The sequence below is a fragment of the Lonchura striata genome, chromosome 1, assembly GCF_050655825.1.
Source record: "Lonchura striata isolate lonStrDom1 chromosome 1, ASM5065582v1, whole genome shotgun sequence".
Classification (NCBI taxonomy): Eukaryota; Metazoa; Chordata; class Aves; order Passeriformes; family Estrildidae; genus Lonchura; species Lonchura striata.
Window position 1 is genome coordinate 84,280,326 of NC_140703.1, and position 17,957 is coordinate 84,298,282.

Here is a 17,957-nt window from a genome sequence, read left to right on the forward strand (position 1 = left end):
CTCCCCTCTCTGTGTCTTCCACCAGGTTTGCTGTTGGCTTTTCTCCAAATCTATTAAATCCACTACTAAAATCTCACTAGTTTTCTCTATGAAATTCTCTTCTTGAAAGCTTTCACCGTAGAGGACCACATACCATGCAGGGTTGATTCATTATCAGTGTTTGTTTTTTTTTCCCCAAATTCTGCTGTTCACTTTAATGTTCAGGAAGGAATGAGAAATATTTGCACCATGTCTAATCCAAAACCTCTTCTAAGAACACCACGAACACCACACCATAAGTGCGTAGTACAGAATTTCTATTGGTTTATTAGTAAACATAAAATAGTAACAAATAACTTTCAAGCACAAATACAGAACATGAACTCATAATCTTATCCTCAAGCTAAGAATGATTCAAGTGATTATATGAATCATATCTAATAATTTTCTTGCTACTCAAATTGTATCTCTACAAAACCAGACAGACTTGTTTTTTTATTTTAAAGACTAAGTTTAAGTAAAAGCACTGCTGGTTTGTCCAGGGGATTTGAAGAACTTAACTATTGCTGTCATATTTTCCAACTAAATCAGACTGTTAAGCTCTAATATTTACATTTCACAATTTCTAGCCTACTAAATTATACTTCCAGAGTGAATATCACTGCAGTATAGCTAATTATTTACAGAAGATGAGCTAAGGAAGGCAACTGCATGATTTCTGTTTTCATTGAGGTGAAAAATACAATCATCTTACTTAATCCTATGCTCCATTAGCAGGAAATTTTCCACTGAAGTCAGCGCAGATCTTGGTTTCACAGGAAAATATTGTATTCTGTAGCAACAGCCCACCTTGCTATCAGTAAAGTCAGTGGAAGACATAATTCTGAAGGTGATGGTAGTAAAGTGGTATCTTCAGTGGTGTTTCCTAATGTGCTACAGTGCTAGGAAAAAAAACATCGATTTCATAGAATCATAGAGGTTTATCTCAAAGAACAGATTTGCTTCTGGTTAAGAAATACATGCGAGTGGGTCTGAAATTTAAGAAACTTCAAAGTAACCTACACTGCAGCATGGAAAGAATGTTAGACCTTATGAATTTTAATAATCCCCACAAGGACAAATCACCTGATTCATTCAATGACTTCTGTGCTCCAGTTAATGTTAAGATGCATGCAATATAGCACCTTAAATTGATGTTTTTGAAATTTACTTTTGTTTTTAACAAAAACCCCTTTGTTTCCCCCAGAAATGTCACAGAAAGAAATGAAATATTTTCTTCTAAATGAAAGATGTTTCATTTGACCAGATAGAAGAATTTTTTTCTCAGGTTTTAATTTGGCAGGAAGCAGGAGAATCCTCAGTTTTATCCATATTTATTTGGCTTTGTCTGTGGTTTGTTTGCATTTTCCTTCTTTGAACTCTTTCACAGGTGACCTTCTGAAAAGTATTATTAGTCAAATTTGACAGACACAGCATATAGTTCCAAAATCACTTATTCAGTCCTCATGGGATTGTATGTAGGACTATTCTCTCCCACTTTTCATGCAAAAACCTCTGGACCTCTCCATAGAGATGTTCACAGTGTGCAGTTAAAGAGGGGTGGTGCATAGATCTTGCCAATTTGCCTGCATATTTCAAACAGTAAAATATTGTCTCTGGATTTTAGCCAGGGAAATAATTTAACTTCTCAGAGCAGATAATTTTTGTCTTTTGCACAGCTAATACTCCCTAAAGGAATACCTATGAGCTACTGACTTAGAAAATATAAACTATTTTAACAAAGTGTTGTTGGAGTAATGTTACTTTTAATGAGTTTAATCACATTTTTTTTCCAATGCTAAGTTTACGCAGAAAATACTCATCTGGACAGATTTATAATACCAAACATACTTCCATATTTATGGAATACATGTTTCTATAAATAATTGGCAGAACAATCTACTAATTGTTCATAGTTTGTTGCAGATAGTCCCATATCTTTATAAATATTTTTACTTTAATAGAATTTTTAGGATTAAAGATTTTATAAAATTGATCACTACAAAAGAAATGTTCACAATTTGTTCTCCAGTTCGAACTGTCACTTTTTAATAAAGTTTCAACCTTCATAAATTTTGAATTAATGGTAACTCATGAGCTGAATACCAAGATTAAAATATTAGCAATAACAGTCACTTTCAGGATTCAGCATAGTTCATACACAGTTTTATTTTCCCCATGACTGCTTTGAAGTGGTGGACAAGCACCCCTTAACCACCAGACCCTTCAGCAGAGCACTTAGGTGACAGTCACACTAGGTTGGACATCGAGGTCACGTACAGGCTGTTCACACTAAACTCACTTTGGAAATGTATTGTTAAACTTAAAAACTGTTTCAGGTCATGGTTTTAGCCTGACTAGATGCCCAGAGAATTTGCAGGCATGGCTCAGGGGTCAGCATGGGCCATTGACAGGTCCAAATACACAGTGTGCAAGTAACCATGCTGCTGTCGGTGTCTGCGAGCTTGAAAGGTGCAGGTTTTTGGGGTCAATTGGCCCCTGCCAGAGAACAGTCCTCTGCATATTTAACTTACTAGTGTAGCTGAAGCTTAAGAGGCAGCAGTACAGCTAAACTAATTTTCATCTCAATCAACAGTGGATGAACAATTTTCACAAAGATGAAAGAATGAGCCTGATCTTTACAACTCAGGTGACTTCACACTTGTATTAATTTTCTCTTAAGTAATGGTTGCAGCATTTACTAATTTTAGATCCTTAGGAGAATTAAAGCAGGTTAAATGATCAGTGCATCTTATACCATTTTGTCTTTGAGATCCATAAAACCTGAGAACCATAATATCCTTTGCACTGCTGCTGATTCTCATTTTTCAGATTCTGTCTCTCTATTGCAGCACTACCCCAAAAGACACAGCCACCACATAAATGATGCACAGATCAGGCAGTGATACAGTACAGTGAGGAGAAGCAGACATTGAGGCAAGGAGGAGCTGGAGCAGGGGAAAGGAGGGAAGCAGGAAATGCATGAAAAGCATGGCATACAACATAGCAGAAATCAGTTACTTTGAAGTATTAGCTATGACAGGAATCACATGAAATAAGTTCTGCATCATCTGGCAATTTTAACGCATTTTCTATGGGACTTCAGCTGGAGCACTGAATCAGCATCATATTGCAGTCAACCACACTCTTTCCCACAAAATCTTCTCTCCATATTCCACTTGAGGGGACACTCCAGAGAGCTGATAGGATAAAAACTTCACAGCATCTTGGGGAACTTTTAGGCTAGAGCAAAAGGATCAGCCTGATTGTGGTGCCTCATGTTGTTGACAGAAGTCATGGGGTTGGGTGGTGAAACAACTGAGAAGTAAATCTCAGCAAGTTTTATTCACCATCCCCTCTTTCTAGACCTCTCACTGTTTTTTTCCTCAAAAAGCAGAGACTGCTTTAACCCATGGCTTCTCAGTAATACCCAATGGAAAACCAAGCACCTGGAACAGTCATGCTGTCCTTCCAAATCTATATGGCAGTCTACTGTAGGCATCAGGAGCATGATTCATCAGACCAAGGCTGGACATATATATCTGAATTAGCTGTCTAGAGTCCGTTTATCATATAATGAAAAGGCTGTTTCTACGAAGTCACACACCTCATGCTAAAGTTGCTTTCTGAAATTAATGGTACACTAGAAAGTGCTTGTTTCCCTCCATTGAAAGCAAAGGGAGTTCAGATGTGCTTCAGACATGGTCACAAGACTGCAGACACATAAAGTTAATGATGTGAAGATCAGTCATTGTTGCTATATATAAGGAATAAAATAATCCAGAAATTAGACTATCACAGTCCAAGATGTAGCTGAATTAATGCAATCAAAATTTCATTTAAAAAACCATTACATTTTCCAAAGCATGTTTCGGTTTCTATTTAATATAGAAAACAATGTTGAATGAAATATGATTTTTCTGTACTATTGCTCTTGAGTGTCCACTTGACAAATTGGGATGTACCACAACCAAAACATTAGATGTTACGTAGACTTTAGGCACAGGATTACTTAAAATTTGTCTGTTGCTAGAAGTAGGTGTCAGCTTGCTCGTTTCTAGGAATCAGCTAAGCCTCCTTGCCAAGAAGAAACCTTTTGCTTCCTCACAGCTTTTTGGGAGCAGCCTTTCCTAGCTCCAGCCTGAGGCAAGAAGCAGTCATGAGCAGTGGTGTTCTGGGAGACTCACACCTTCATGTTTTTTCTTCACCACATTAGAAGTGTAAGCATGGCCATATGTGTAATTTCTGAGCTTCCCAGAGCAGAACAAATTTACAGCGACATGTAAGGAAGGCCTTCAGAACAAAGCCTTATTTCTGCACTTACCCACAGGTACAAACCACAAGATTTAAAAGGGATGTAGAAATACCTATCTGGATCCCCCAGTGGTCCCTGGAACCATTATTCTGACTTCAGTGGTGGCAGCATGAGATATTCTCTAGGGCAAGTATGTGAATGTCACATAAAAAGGGGGTTTCCTTGAACCATTCATATTTGTTCGGTCTGTGGGTGCCCCAGGAAAGCTGAGACCCTCTTGTCTGCCCAGTGTGCCAGTGTCCTATTACAGGGACTCCACTGATCAGTGTGCTGTATTGGAGGGCGGTTCAGCTGACTTGCTCAGGGACATGCGCTGACAATCTCTCAGAATGGAATACTTTATAAAAATTTAAGAATAGGAACCTCCTCCTGGATGTCCCCACTTTTTTTCAAGTATGACTGCTAGCACTCTTGAAGGACACACTGAATAGTTTATGGAATGACACACTTTATCAATAAGCAGTCTGATAATAGAAAATTGTGAAAAGCTAAGTTTAGAAGATTGCAGTTGATAGCAAAAACCAAATTTAAAGCAATAGACAGACAAGCTGTAATCACCAATGAAAGCTATTTTGAGATAATGGTTCAGCACACGTAGAGTAAGTTTCTTCTCATCCAGTAGGCATTCCTATGGAGGAGAAGACAGGTTCAGCCTTGTCAGCTGATCTCAAAAGCTATGATGGAGTCTTCCATAACTTCTTCCCATTCTTAACTTTCACACTATTTCTTTAAATTTTGAGTGGACCTTAAGTGACTCCAGTCATACATACTTTTGTTACTGATAGCTGTAAAACTCTCTTGCTTTGCTCTTAAATCCCAGAATCACAGAATATTCTGAGTTGGAAGTGACCCAGACGTATCATCAAGGCCAGCTCTTATACATATATGGCTCAAACCTACAGCCTTGGTGTTATCAGCACCATGCTCTGCAGTCAGGAAAATATTCAGCACATGCCCAGTGAGGGGTGGTTGTACCTTGGAGGCAGGCACACCTGGGAGGTGTGTGTTAATATTACAATTAGGTTATAATGAACCAAGTTCATCCGAGGAGAGTGATTTTGCCACAGTTGCTGGTTCAGCTGCAGTGCATCTGCTCCCATCTCCCCTGGCTGGCAGGTGCTATGCACTTCATTGGCTATGTGATACCATCGAGTTCCCCTCCCTGCAAGGATTGCAGGAGAGCCTGGCTGAGATGCTTCCACTATGCTCTACCCTCCATTTCATCCCTCTCAACATGTGCTTAAGGTTGCAGGTTGAATGTGTGGGGAGTCACTGTGGAATAGGTTTCATGCATGCCAACCACATTCTATCCAGGAAGCAGCAATTGCATTTTACCCTATAACTTCTGTACTGTTATAACTTCCATTAGAATTTACATACAACTTCCCCATTTTCTCTAATTTCAGCACAATCACCTTCCTACAGTGAGTTTACCATTTCCCACAGTCTATTCCCTCTTGTACATCCTCAGATTCCAGTAATTTCATTCATAAGTTGAAATTTGCAATAGTGTGACCTCCTTACCTTTTCTACCAAGTCACACAGGGATTTTATTTGAGTTCTTTCCTTTTTGAATTGAGGCGGCTTACCATAGCTTATAATACAATATTTTTAACAATATCAATACAATAATAACACTACTGTCTGAGTCCTGGCATACTGATATGGTATTTAAAGCATCGCAATTGTTTGGATGTATTTCCCTTTCCCTGACCTCCAGCCATTCACTGCAACCTTGAACACAGAGCATCTGACTCAGCTGCTCTCTTTCTACACCAGTAGAAGCTTCCTGTCTGCTGATGGCCTTTTCTATTTCCTTAGACAACTCTCAGCATCCACAGTCCTCTTTCTAATGCAGCACCCTTTGGCTTAGACTAAGACTTCGAAGAGTAAAATGTTCTTAGTCTGACAGGTATCAGGAAGCCATATTCCTCAACAAAGAGCATCCTCACTGATTTTTCAAGGATTCATATTGTTTTGCTTTTCTTGCTGGCCCTGTTGCATCTTCCATTTGGCTTAACTCACTGTTCTGAGGCAAAATAACACCTTGTCAGTAATAGGGTTAAGCTATTAAAAATATTACACACAATTGTCTTGGTTTTTATAGGCTGTGGGTTTAATGATGTTCTACATCATGTCCCTCAGGTCTTGGATACTGAAGAATCTTGCTTACTGTGAGAATCTCAGATTTCACTGCAAAAAGGGGAAATATCTCCCCCTCCCTATTGCAAAGAAAACCTTGAAAACATTATTGCAGCAACAATAAAAAGATTAAAAATCTGGAATCAATGTAATATAAAAGGCGAGTTCAAGATTTTTGTGATTATACATGACTTTAATGAGGGCAGAGGGAAGGGACAGTCATTAATTATTTCTGAATGTTTGTAGGGGTTATAGTGATGGTGGAAATTTCATATTTGGGAATGCTTTGCCACCAAAGAATTTAGAGCAGTAACAGTAGCATTCTGTCCTGAATTTGTGTAAATATGAGTAGTCCTACGGTCTCATTTATTCTGTCTGCAGATTCGGACCTTGATCTTAAAAGCTACCCCTGAAAAGTGCTGCAGTGATATGCAGTAGTGGTATGCACAGGGAAGAAGCCCTGACTGTGCCAGATGACAGATCCTGCAGCTAAGAAAACTGAGTGCAAAAATTCAGAGGCATTTAGTTTATCTATATTAAATTTGTCTTTACTGAAACTGCAGTAAGTTCAAATCCTGCACAACTAAAAAAGGAGATTGCATAATACAAAATTCCTGTTCACTAATTGTCCTTTACTCCAAAAGTCAAAGGATGCACCTCCTCCCACACTCCATCCTGGCGACACGCAAACACCAGCATGAAAGCAAAGAGAAGGATTTTAGTGGAAAATCTGAAAAGTTGATACCTTCCTTTTGACTCCATTAGGTGGAGCTCTCAGACAAGAAGAAATGAATGAAAAAAACAACCCAGCAAAGGCACCCTTAGGAATTACTATTACCCGTACTATGTGGGTATTTTTCCCTGCCAAGAGCTTTCTTTTCTTGATAGAATTAATTTTTATCCAATTAAAAAATTTATTACATGGTTTCAAACCTGCTATTATTCAGCAACCTGCCTCTACAGCTAGGTCTTCATTAGCTCAAGACATTTTTGAGATCAAGCTGCAAACTTTGATCTCTAGCTGCAGGTTACATCATTGGTCTCAACATAAATAACCAGACCGACAAAAAAAATAGCTATGGAACAGGGAAGAAGAGCAGATAAAAAAATATAAGAGCAATTTATAAAAACCAGAATATTCTAGAAGGTTATTGACCATTAATGATAGAAGTTCACTGATATTGACGGTGCAGGATTCAGCTGAAAATGTTGCCATGCAAATGCATGGGCATAAATAAAAAAAAAAAAATGGCAAAGGGTTTGCTATGTGATTTTCTGCTGCTTTCCCGTTCTAGTTTCTGTTCTTATTTTGATCTCATATTTAACATATACATTCTTGAAAAATTTTGGACAAGCTCTCCCAATTCCTATGCAAGGTAAAGAATGAAAATAATCCTGTTTAAACCACTGTATGAGCAAAGGACAGAATGCTGGATACATATTTTCAAGTCTATTGGCTTTTATACTACTTGCTTGTTATGTGCAGTGTTAGAAATGTCAATAATTTTGCCAAATAGACAAAACTAGAAAAACATAAACAGTATTATAAAGAATATTATCTGAATTAACAGAAATTAGCAGAGATTGTCCAGAGATACACGGCAGGAAAGAGTCTGAACTGTTTCCTATTAGATTCTACACCTTAGTTAAGAGAAATGATTAACTTGATTTAATCAATTTAACTGTAATCAAATCTTGCTAGTTTTATCTTTTATGAAGGTGAACAAGACACATTTGTAACTGACAATTTCAGCAAAGCTTAGGCTATCTGCTAAATTTATCCTTGATACAAAAATATGATCATTTCATAACTTCTGAGGTATTATGCTGGAAGGTGGTTTGTATTTTGGGCTTGAATATCATGTCTGGTTCCAGATTTTGCAGCAAAATATTCTGTGGACACCTGAGCAGTCTGCAAGTCTGTTCCATTTTCAGACTTTTTAAAATTTGTACTCTATTGTACCAAAACCACCTTTTAGCACATTGTACTAAAATAAAAAATATACAATGCCCATGAGGCATGAGAACTAGCAACTTCGTTTCTGTGTTGAAATCAGTTGGCCTCAATCTTTGTAAAATACTTTTAAACATTACTATACATTTTCTTCACTAATGTAAAGATAAATCTTACGCTGCAATGTAGGAAGGGTGTCTTTCCTCAACACTGAAGCTTTCTCCCCATTTCCATCTTCTGCTCTGCACAATTCCTCAGAGGAATGTTTTGTGACAAGGAGTATCTTTTAAGTTTTTAATTTTTCCCATGGGCACCTGCCACTGGCATTAGTAAGGGATCAAAGGTCAGATCTGACCTTTCCTTCTTGGCACAGAGGACATGGAGCAGGATTGTTCTGGTCATACTGGGCACAGAACACTGCTTCTGGTGCCTTGCAGCTTCCACAACTTGTTTCAAATGCAGAAGGCACAAAGAGCCGAAGCATCAGGAGCACACCTAATTTTTAACTTTCCCTTGCCTGCCTTCAGGATGGCTTTAATGACTACAGCATGTGTAGGCAGTTTTCAAGCTCTTGTCTCTGAATCTGTTCCCCTTTCTGAAGACAATACATATCTGTGCTTTGATATGCTCCATTCTTGGTCATATATGGCTCCTCATAGCCACTACTGTACTTCTCCTGAGACCCTTACCTCTAATGTAGGGAATTATTATTATCCCTATTTTATGCCTTCAGGCTACTTGATTTCTTTAGCATTTTCCATAGAGTCCGGGGCAGAGTAGGAAACTGACCCCAATTCTGATGCATTCCAGCTCTGCCCATTGAACTACACTGCAAGATAAGGTGCCTTTACACAAAGAGATGAGTGTAGGTCTGATTTAAGTGTGGGAATGTAGGTTATGGCAGTCTTACCCCACTTGCCTACATTCCAGAGAGATGTAAGCAGGAGAAGGGCCAAGATGGTGCAGAACTGAAGCATTTTGGTGCCCCACAGTGAGCCTCTGATAAAGTCCTATAGGCAGAAAGCACAGCTGGTAAGATTCATTTAGCCAGGCATGGCAGAACCAACATGCCCATTTTTCCAGTGTAAACTAAAATGCTCTTTTCAAATCTGAAATTTTTATACCAAGAGCTTGTTTTTAGGAGATGAATATTTTTCCTTGTAAATTTTTTCCAGAAGAAAATTCTCAACAATCCACTATATGACCCCTTAATTCCCCTCCTGCTTTCCAGTGACCATGTCCTTGAAGGGGTGAGAATGTTTGCTTTTCCATGATTTGGTATTTCCCTAAAATACAGCATGGTTAAAAAAGACAGACAGGCAAACTTAACTACCAGGATTTCCATAAAGTTCAATTAAAAGTGCCAAGCTATTGTGACTGGCTTTGTCAAAATCTGTGTGATAAGTTCTGCTGTGCAGCAAATTGTGCTTCTTTCACAAAACGCTGGTGAGGAATGACAGATTGTTACTTCTCAGGAGGCTGCAGGCACACAAACCCTCTGGATGGATCTCCTCAGCTTGCATCTGACCCATGCACCTGAAGCTGAGCTGCCCCTTTGAAAAGCAGAGTCTGAGAACACAGCCAGTGCACATGCTCTGGGCTCAGAAGGGAGACAGTGTGATCTTGATAGGAAAATAACATTTATACGGCCAAAATCTTCATCTGTTACTGATCATGCTACACTGTTATCTTTCTTTTCTTCATCCAATAATCTGGCATGATGCTTTGAAGCAAGCATAAATCCACTTTTCTTGACTTCTTTGCCTGTCTTTTTGGAAAAGTGCTCAGTGCTTGTAATGTGTATCCCAATATGGTTTCTTTTTGAGTATCTGTTTCAGAAAACACACCCCTACTGCAGCACAGTGCAGCCTATAGGAATGAAGTGGAAAAATAATAAAATCCTTAAAGACAAATCTGGCATTCTGAGTGCTATACTTGGGTCAAATTTTAATCTGAAAGGCTTCTTTGGACCATCCAAAGATATTTTCTCCCAGTATCACAATAGGTTATTGGAATGTTAGAAATTTCTGCTAGTGTGAATAAGTTGAATTAGCTGAAGTCATTATACTTCTTAAACCAAGTTTTTGTTTACTCTGAATAAATTCAGTCTCCTATTTAGTAGCAGTCTTCTCCTCCTCCTAAACTTCATCAAAGCCTCATCCTGTCAGTGGCTGGGCATCTGCTAGTAAACACAGATACTTTGAGAGGCTCCTGAGATGCCATGATAAACAAAGCTTCCCAGCTGACTTACATGTTTCACTCAGGACTGATCTGTTCAAACCTGGTAATCCTGCACATTTGTTTAAACAAGTGGTTCTGTCATGACCAGCCTTGACCTACTTTTCCCAATGCCTTATTTGCTGCACACACGTTTCAGCTTTCCACTGACTATACTCCAAACATGGGCTGCCTTTTGTTATCTCTTAGATTAAATGCTCAAAGCAAAGTGGACCCTGATGAAGGGACACCAACGCCACTTTGCTACACAGAGAAGAAATATATTGCCAGCACCCATCAAACCAGAGGTATTAACCTGCTCCTCAAGCAGGCCAGTTTGACTTATGGCATGGAAACAGAAGAGCAAGTTGAACATAAACATGTGACTCCTGCAAAAAGAAAAATCTATAGAAGAAAATACAAATGCCATTAAAAGATAACAGCATTTAACAGTGACCACGTCTAACCTCTCTTTACTACTATCAAGAGACAGAAGACAAAATCAGTTCACTCCCTGAAGAATACATTGTTCCTCATCTTTTAAACAAATCCAGGATAGAGCCTTTTGTTAAGCATATTGATCTCTTTCACACTGCACATGAGCTATCATTTTTTTTCAGGACATCTTTCTGCTCTTTAAATGACAGCTTGATTGTTGGAGCCAATCTCCATCACAGCAAAACTGTATTTACCTAGTGGCTGTGTGAATGGAGCTATTAGTCCCAAAGTATAGTTCTGTGGTCATTGGCTAGAGAAAATTATTTAAACTTGAAAGGATTCTGTTTTGATGTTCAATATCCAAATCTTTAACTCATTAGAGATTCTCTAAAAGGGCATGCAAAACCAAAAGTTTATCCACCAGCTCTTCTTCCACTGATCTCAATATGATGTCAGGCAACTCCTACATGTTTTCTAAATAGTTCACCTTGGGTTTGGTTTTCAGTAGATATTTTTCATTCTAATTGTACGATATAAAAGGACTGATTTTATTTAAGTGCAAATAAAAAATCTATAACTAAGATATTTGTAAAATGTTCATATAGGAGTGTGCAGGGTGAGGGAAGGGAAGGGAAGGGAAGAGAAGGGAAGGGAAGGGAAGGGAAGGGAAGGGAAGGGAAGGGAAGGGAAGGGCCTAATTAATTTGTATACTTTTATCTCCCTGAACTAACTGAAAAAAAAAGACTAGATTAGCATATTTAAAGAGTAAAACAACAAAAAGAATATTACAGACTTCTCCATCATTGTACCAGGTAGGGAGGAGAAGGCATTAAAATTTCATCAGATTTCTCTTTTGAAATCTGATGGAAACATAGCTGAGCCATATTAACTATCTATTAGGATGAACATAACATAAGCTCTCTTTTGCCCTCAAATCCAAAAGACATGTATCAAATCCAAAAGACAAGTGTCATAGACAATTAGGGCAGAGATAACTCCTTTGAACCTCCTTTTTCTTAACTTGCTTGCTGAGTTTATTCCAGGTTTTCAAATTCCTGTTGATAAAATTGAAGAACAAAATTGCATCTGGAGTTTGTGTAAGTGGCAATTTTAGCAGTACCTTCATTCTCTAAACAGCTTGACTTTTCTCGTCAGGGAAGTGTATCTGTCAAATCACATGTTCCTGTCCCTAAGACCCAGTAACAGTTGGCTGATATCTGAAAAAGTATGATATTCAAGAATGTGCAGTATTTCACAGTTACATTCACAACAATGCAGAAATGCAATCACATCCACATTCAATTCCTCCTGGACAGAAGAATTAAGTAAATTACCCAAACCTGGATATCGAAGCAGTGCCACAGGCAGGAGTACAACTGAGCTTTCTCAAGTATCAACCCCACTGTAAAACCAAAGGGACATATAACTTGCTCTCGTGGCATCTTAGAAACCCGAGTCACTCTAGCAGATAATGGTATCAAGAATAAATTCAGCTGGCATCAAACATAGTCTCAGATAGGTACAGGATGAAATTCGACCTGGGGAATACAGCGAATATGGTCCCTATGGCCAGGCCATGCCAGTTCCTGCATCATCACACAAACCATCTTCCATCTTTTTCTTGGGTGAGGTGTCAGGTTTGGATCACAAGCAGCACAAGGACAGGCCCAGCAGTGTATAAGGCAATAGCACAAAGACTACCTCAAATGTTATGCCTGTGCCATAAGCCAGATGCCCTGAGAGAGGCCCAGAGCGCCTCTAAGCAAACCCAAAGACAAAGAGATCTGTCCATCCTCTGCTGTTACCTCCCCTGAAAACATAGGAGGGCTTCTATCTATAGCTTCAAGAGAGTCTGGGAAAGTAGACCTACCTGATTTTCTGCCCCAATTTGAAGCTTTGATTTGATAAAAATTCAATTCTTACAGCCTTGAGTAATTTTAGTTACTTTTTCTTGTCTTTCTTTTCCCAAAATCTCTAACCTGATAAGTGGAACTCCAGTACCCCAGGAGGGTGTTACTGATGTGATGCAGCTTGACAATATGTAACTCCCGTATCCATCATGCATTTCTACTCTCAAGTATTCTATAAAGAACATTTTTTTTTGAAAGCTGCATTGTGCCTAAAACTCAGTTAATCTGTTTGTTGCTGTGGCCAATAGGAGCTTTTTCTTATCCCATAAATGACCATTATTTTATACCTCTCCTTGTTGTGAGTTTCTCCAAAATGTAAACTCTTACACCCCGTTACATTAAACGGCATCTTCTGAATATTGCATGTGGATTATGAGCTCCTATGATTTTTCTCATTACTTTGGTTCATCCAAATAGCTGACCAAAGGGAGGTCCATTAATTAGCATATCTGATAACTCAGATCTTGTTTTCTGGCTCACTCTCTTGAGAGGCAGATATGTTCTGTTTGTTTGATTGCTCTTCATGCTTCGTGTTCATATCTACCCAGGCTTTTATGTTGTGTCCATCATCATGAAATGTGAGATGGCTGCTAATTCTCTTCGAATTCACAGAACAGACACTGTCTCGGTAACAGTGCATTTTGGCCAAAAAAGCGGTACTTGAAGCCTGACACGTAATCTATGGATTTGTCCAATCTAATTACTGCCACTTCCATCAGTGTTTTTATGATATAGACATGCATCCACTCAGAAAAATCACTAAAGCTACAGAGGTAGCTGCCAGGCAGTCGTTCTATCACTTTTGGCTTGGAAATTATTTGAAAGATGTTATAAAGTTGGAAGGCTCTGATAAGCAACATCAGTCTCTTTAAACATGTGTTTTCTGTTGTTTCTGCTCACTTGAGTAGATTAGACTCAATTTTTCACTAATTAACTATACTTTCTTTTAATTAGGTAAAATGCTGTTTTTGTTGAAGTCAGCGAGTAATAAAACTTCTACAGCAAAAAAGTACTGAATATATCCTTTTTTAAGATAATAGACTGAGTGCTGGGGTAATTAACATGCATTGAGCACTGTGTAGCAATCTCAGACAAACTGCTACACTCAAACTTGTTTGCTCACAATTGCCTTTAGTGTTTCTAAAATGTGTGACCCTCTTCAATGCAGACACGTTCCAGGAACAGTTGGCCATGTGCACTCACTGGGCATCTTAGACATGTTTCTGACACTCATTCTCCAAGGAGTTGTTCTGTAAGTCTGAAAATCATTCTAATAAACCAGATGTCTTCTTATATTTTTCTTGGATTCAAAACTCCTGTGAAGCTATTGGAAATAGGGCATGCGATGAGAGATCATATTTAGAAATGATCAGTCTGTGTTTGACTATCTGCACCAGAATTGCCTCTAGCTAACACCAGTGTAAATCTCAGGCCTTTCACTGACACCCTTGAAATTATATGCAAAAACAACTGCCCTAAAAAAAAAAAGTATTCAGCTGGTGTAGATGTTTTCATTGATAGAGGAATTAAAAAATGTGATTTATTTCAGCCTTAACTCATCATTGTCCTCCCCAGTCTGCTGCTGTCCTTACTGAAAGAGGGAAACACATCGGTTTTGCATTGCTGCCAATTTTGAGATTATGGTGAAAGAATACTAACTGTTACCACTTCTCTGAGCAGCAATCTCTGTCTGTACAAGCCTTATCCACCAGCACACACCACTGGCTGTTTCCTTCTCAAACACCACTCTCAGGGATCCAATGGCTTTGGATCCCCCCCCAAGCCAGGGACCCACTATGAGTCCTCAGGATTTGCTCCCATTAGTGGAACCCAGGGTAACATAGACTGTCCAAGCCTGTGGAATTTAAAACTGACTCTGTCTTTCCAATAGATTTTAGCAGGTCTAAATAAGCATCCTGGCAGGAGGACTGGAGAGCTGACGGGGAGCTAGGATAACTTCATTTTGGCTGAGATTGCTGGTGAAATTAATGAGAAACAGCCTGGTCTCCTTGCACCATCTACATCGCACAAGCATGCCTTACATTAGCATGGGATTTAATTTGGGCATTTAAAGCTGCTTGCATTACATTGTGACTGTGGGTCTTTTTACCCATCTTTTCTGCATGTTCTTCCTTGCAACTGTACATTTGATGTAGCACATTTTCAAAGGGAATCGAGAAAGAGAAAACTAAAAGCTACATGTATTAGTATTCCTGTTTAATTTAATATCAGCTTACTAGGTGGAAATTAAAATGATTTTTCTGTCGCTGTTATCTCTCTTCACTTGGTAAAGATTGATTTCCTTCTTCCCTGCTGCCTACTAATAAGACATCTGAAAACTAAGATGGTTTTTATGTTTACTTCCTTGTTTAAATCAGCTTTCTTAACTAAGGACATCTTTGGCAATATATCTGTTGCTTAACTTGTGATTTTTGTGTTGGCTCAGGCTCCACCAGTGACAGAACATCAAACTCAGAGAGACTATATATTTTTAATTACTCAGGAATGCCCTCGTGCATAAGTACATGCAAATTAAACAAACGGATTTCAAAGCTGGTTCAGAACAGATTGCACATTACACAATCACATTTTGGTTTCAGAAATGATGGTGCATTATTTTACTTCTCCTGCTGACAAGTACAGAGGTTATCAGCCATGCTTTGCCATTCCTACTGCTGTGTCTGGCACTGCCATGTTTGGTACCACTTTATTGAGAGCTGCCAAACCAAGGAAGGCTGATGGCAAGGCACAAACCGTTGAGTGTGAGAATCAGCTGAACAACTACTCTACATGGAATGACACCTTCCTATAAAGGAAATACTAATGTCCAGCAAGTGGATTAGAAAATATTTGTCTTGAAGAATAGAACATGACTACCCAGCCATCTGCCTCCAGAATCTAGCACTCCTTTGAATTGGAAATGATAAACTAATGAGCACAGTTGCTGTTTGGAGTCCAAGCTGCGATGTATGAACTTGATACTGGCACCCCGGTGGCAAGACAGCTCTAAACAAGATGTAATAATTTCAAGACAAAAAAGATTCCGCGAAAATTTTGTAGGGCAAGATGGTCATACCAAAGGAAAAAGGTGGGGAAAATGGCCATCTGCATACTAGAGATGAGGAACTAAAGCATTAGAGACAGAGGTAGTGTGGTGGGTATCCCTAAAGAGCTAACCATCCCTTCTGCACAAAAAAGCTCAGCTTATTTGAAAAGCTGTGTAATGTGTCCTGCAACACATTCTTGAGATGTTATCTCATACTCTTCCGATATTCCACTGTAATTGGAGGCCTTCTTATTTAAGGACCTAATATTTCTCTTTCCTAATATTTTTCTTCCCATTCCATCTTAAATCCCCATGCTTGGCATTAATAACAGTTTTTCCTCTAGAGTATTTGTGCCTGGAATACCTATATAGCAGTACCTTACCTCCTTCTTCTTGAATTTATCCACTTTTTATATATTGAAGTTTAAGTCTTTCTTTCTCCCTCTTGGTAAAGTTGCTCTTGTCCTTCTTGGGGGATGATGGTTTCTTTCAGCCCTTTCTTACTTACATGGTTCAATGATGTTCTTCTGTGTTTCTGTATTTTCGATACAACTGCACTCAGAACTGAAATCCAGCAAGAACCTTCTGTGAAGATGCACCTGGTCTGTCCCCACTAGAGATCAAAGGTGGCAACTCCTTGCATTGTACCAGAAGCATCTCACTCCACATGAGCAGCCTGTGTCCCACCAAGGGTGCCCTCAGCAGCCACCTGCTCGGGTGACCTGATGGAAGGGTGCCTGCATCTCTGGTGGCTTCTCAGCGCAGGGCTGTTCTTGGGGCACCTGGCTCCTCGCCTGGAAGCCTGGTCCTGATCAGCTGTGCGGGGCAGGCAGGCAGGTGTCTGGACACACTTCAGGTGCTGAGTGCCAAGGTTGGTGTGCACGTGATGTGCCACTACACGGGCACTTCTGGCGCTGCAGAATTCGGGGGTGAGTTGAAAGCTAAACCAGACCTGCTGCTGGGGGTGAATATACAAGCGATGCTCTTTCATCCAATTTCCATCTTCCTGTCCTATTTTCGTGCTATCTGTCCTGGTGCACCTTTGGTGCATATGCCAAAGGCCACAGGGCCGCTGAGGGAAGCTGGGCAGGCTGTGACCCATGCCGACCTGCCTGAATCAAAAAAAAACCCTTTATTTTTTTCGGAGATGGGGAGGAGTGACCTTTCTGCTGAGAAAACGGAGAAAAGCCTCAGCTGTCCTCCTCGCCGCTTGCTCCCGCTCCAGGTCGGTCTGTGATGGGGAATGTGGGTGATGAAGATGCCAAATGCAGGCGGACGCGGGGGCCAGGGAAAGAAATCCCGTTCCCTCGCACCCTGCTACAGTCAGAACCACAGCACAGACCCGGCCGGAGGGGCTCCCCGCGGCGCGGCGGCGGCAGGAGGCGGGGGGACCGCAGGAGGCGGTGGAGGAGGAGAAGGAGGAGGAGGAAGGAGGGGGCGAGGGCTGAGAGGGGAGGGAACACCTCGGCTGGGCGGAACACGCCGGCCGGCGCGGTCCCAGGCTGCCGCGGCCGGGCTGCCCGCGGCTCCCACTGCCCCGCACGCTCCCTCTGGGGCCGGGGCGGCGGCGCCCGCCGCGTCCCGCCCGCAACTTTCCCTCCCCCGTGGATGGCTTTCGTCGGAGACCTGCAGGGCAACCGGGCGCTTGACACCTGTCCCCCATGGGCCGCCCCCGCGCCTAAGTTTGCCGGCGCCCGGCCGCACTCCGCCGCCGCCGCAGGGCGGGCTTGAGCCGCGGCGGGGCCGCGGTGCCCATGGCCGGGCGCCCCGCCGCGCCGAGGTGTCCGTGCGCGCCGCCCCGTCCCGCCCGCCCGGGCGCCGCCGCGCCCGCCCGAGCGCCGCAGCGGGGGCGCTGAGCGAGGCAGCCCCCGGCTCTCCGCCACCGGCTCGGCGCCAGCCGCCGGTGCCCGCCGGGTC

At 40.9% G+C, this 17,957-nt stretch overlaps 1 long non-coding RNA gene across 2 annotated transcripts in view; it reads left to right on the forward strand.

Annotated features, from left to right (window-relative positions):
• The window catches only part of LOC146768744 (uncharacterized), a 51,853-nt gene extending 33,939 nt beyond the window's left edge, over positions 1–17,914 (forward strand). For both annotated transcript variants that reach the window (XR_014956070.1, XR_014956071.1), the window contains exon 3: positions 1–17,914. This exon is cut by the window's left edge. This is a non-coding gene — a long non-coding RNA (uncharacterized LOC146768744).
• Positions 17,915–17,957: the final 43 nt, after the last annotated feature.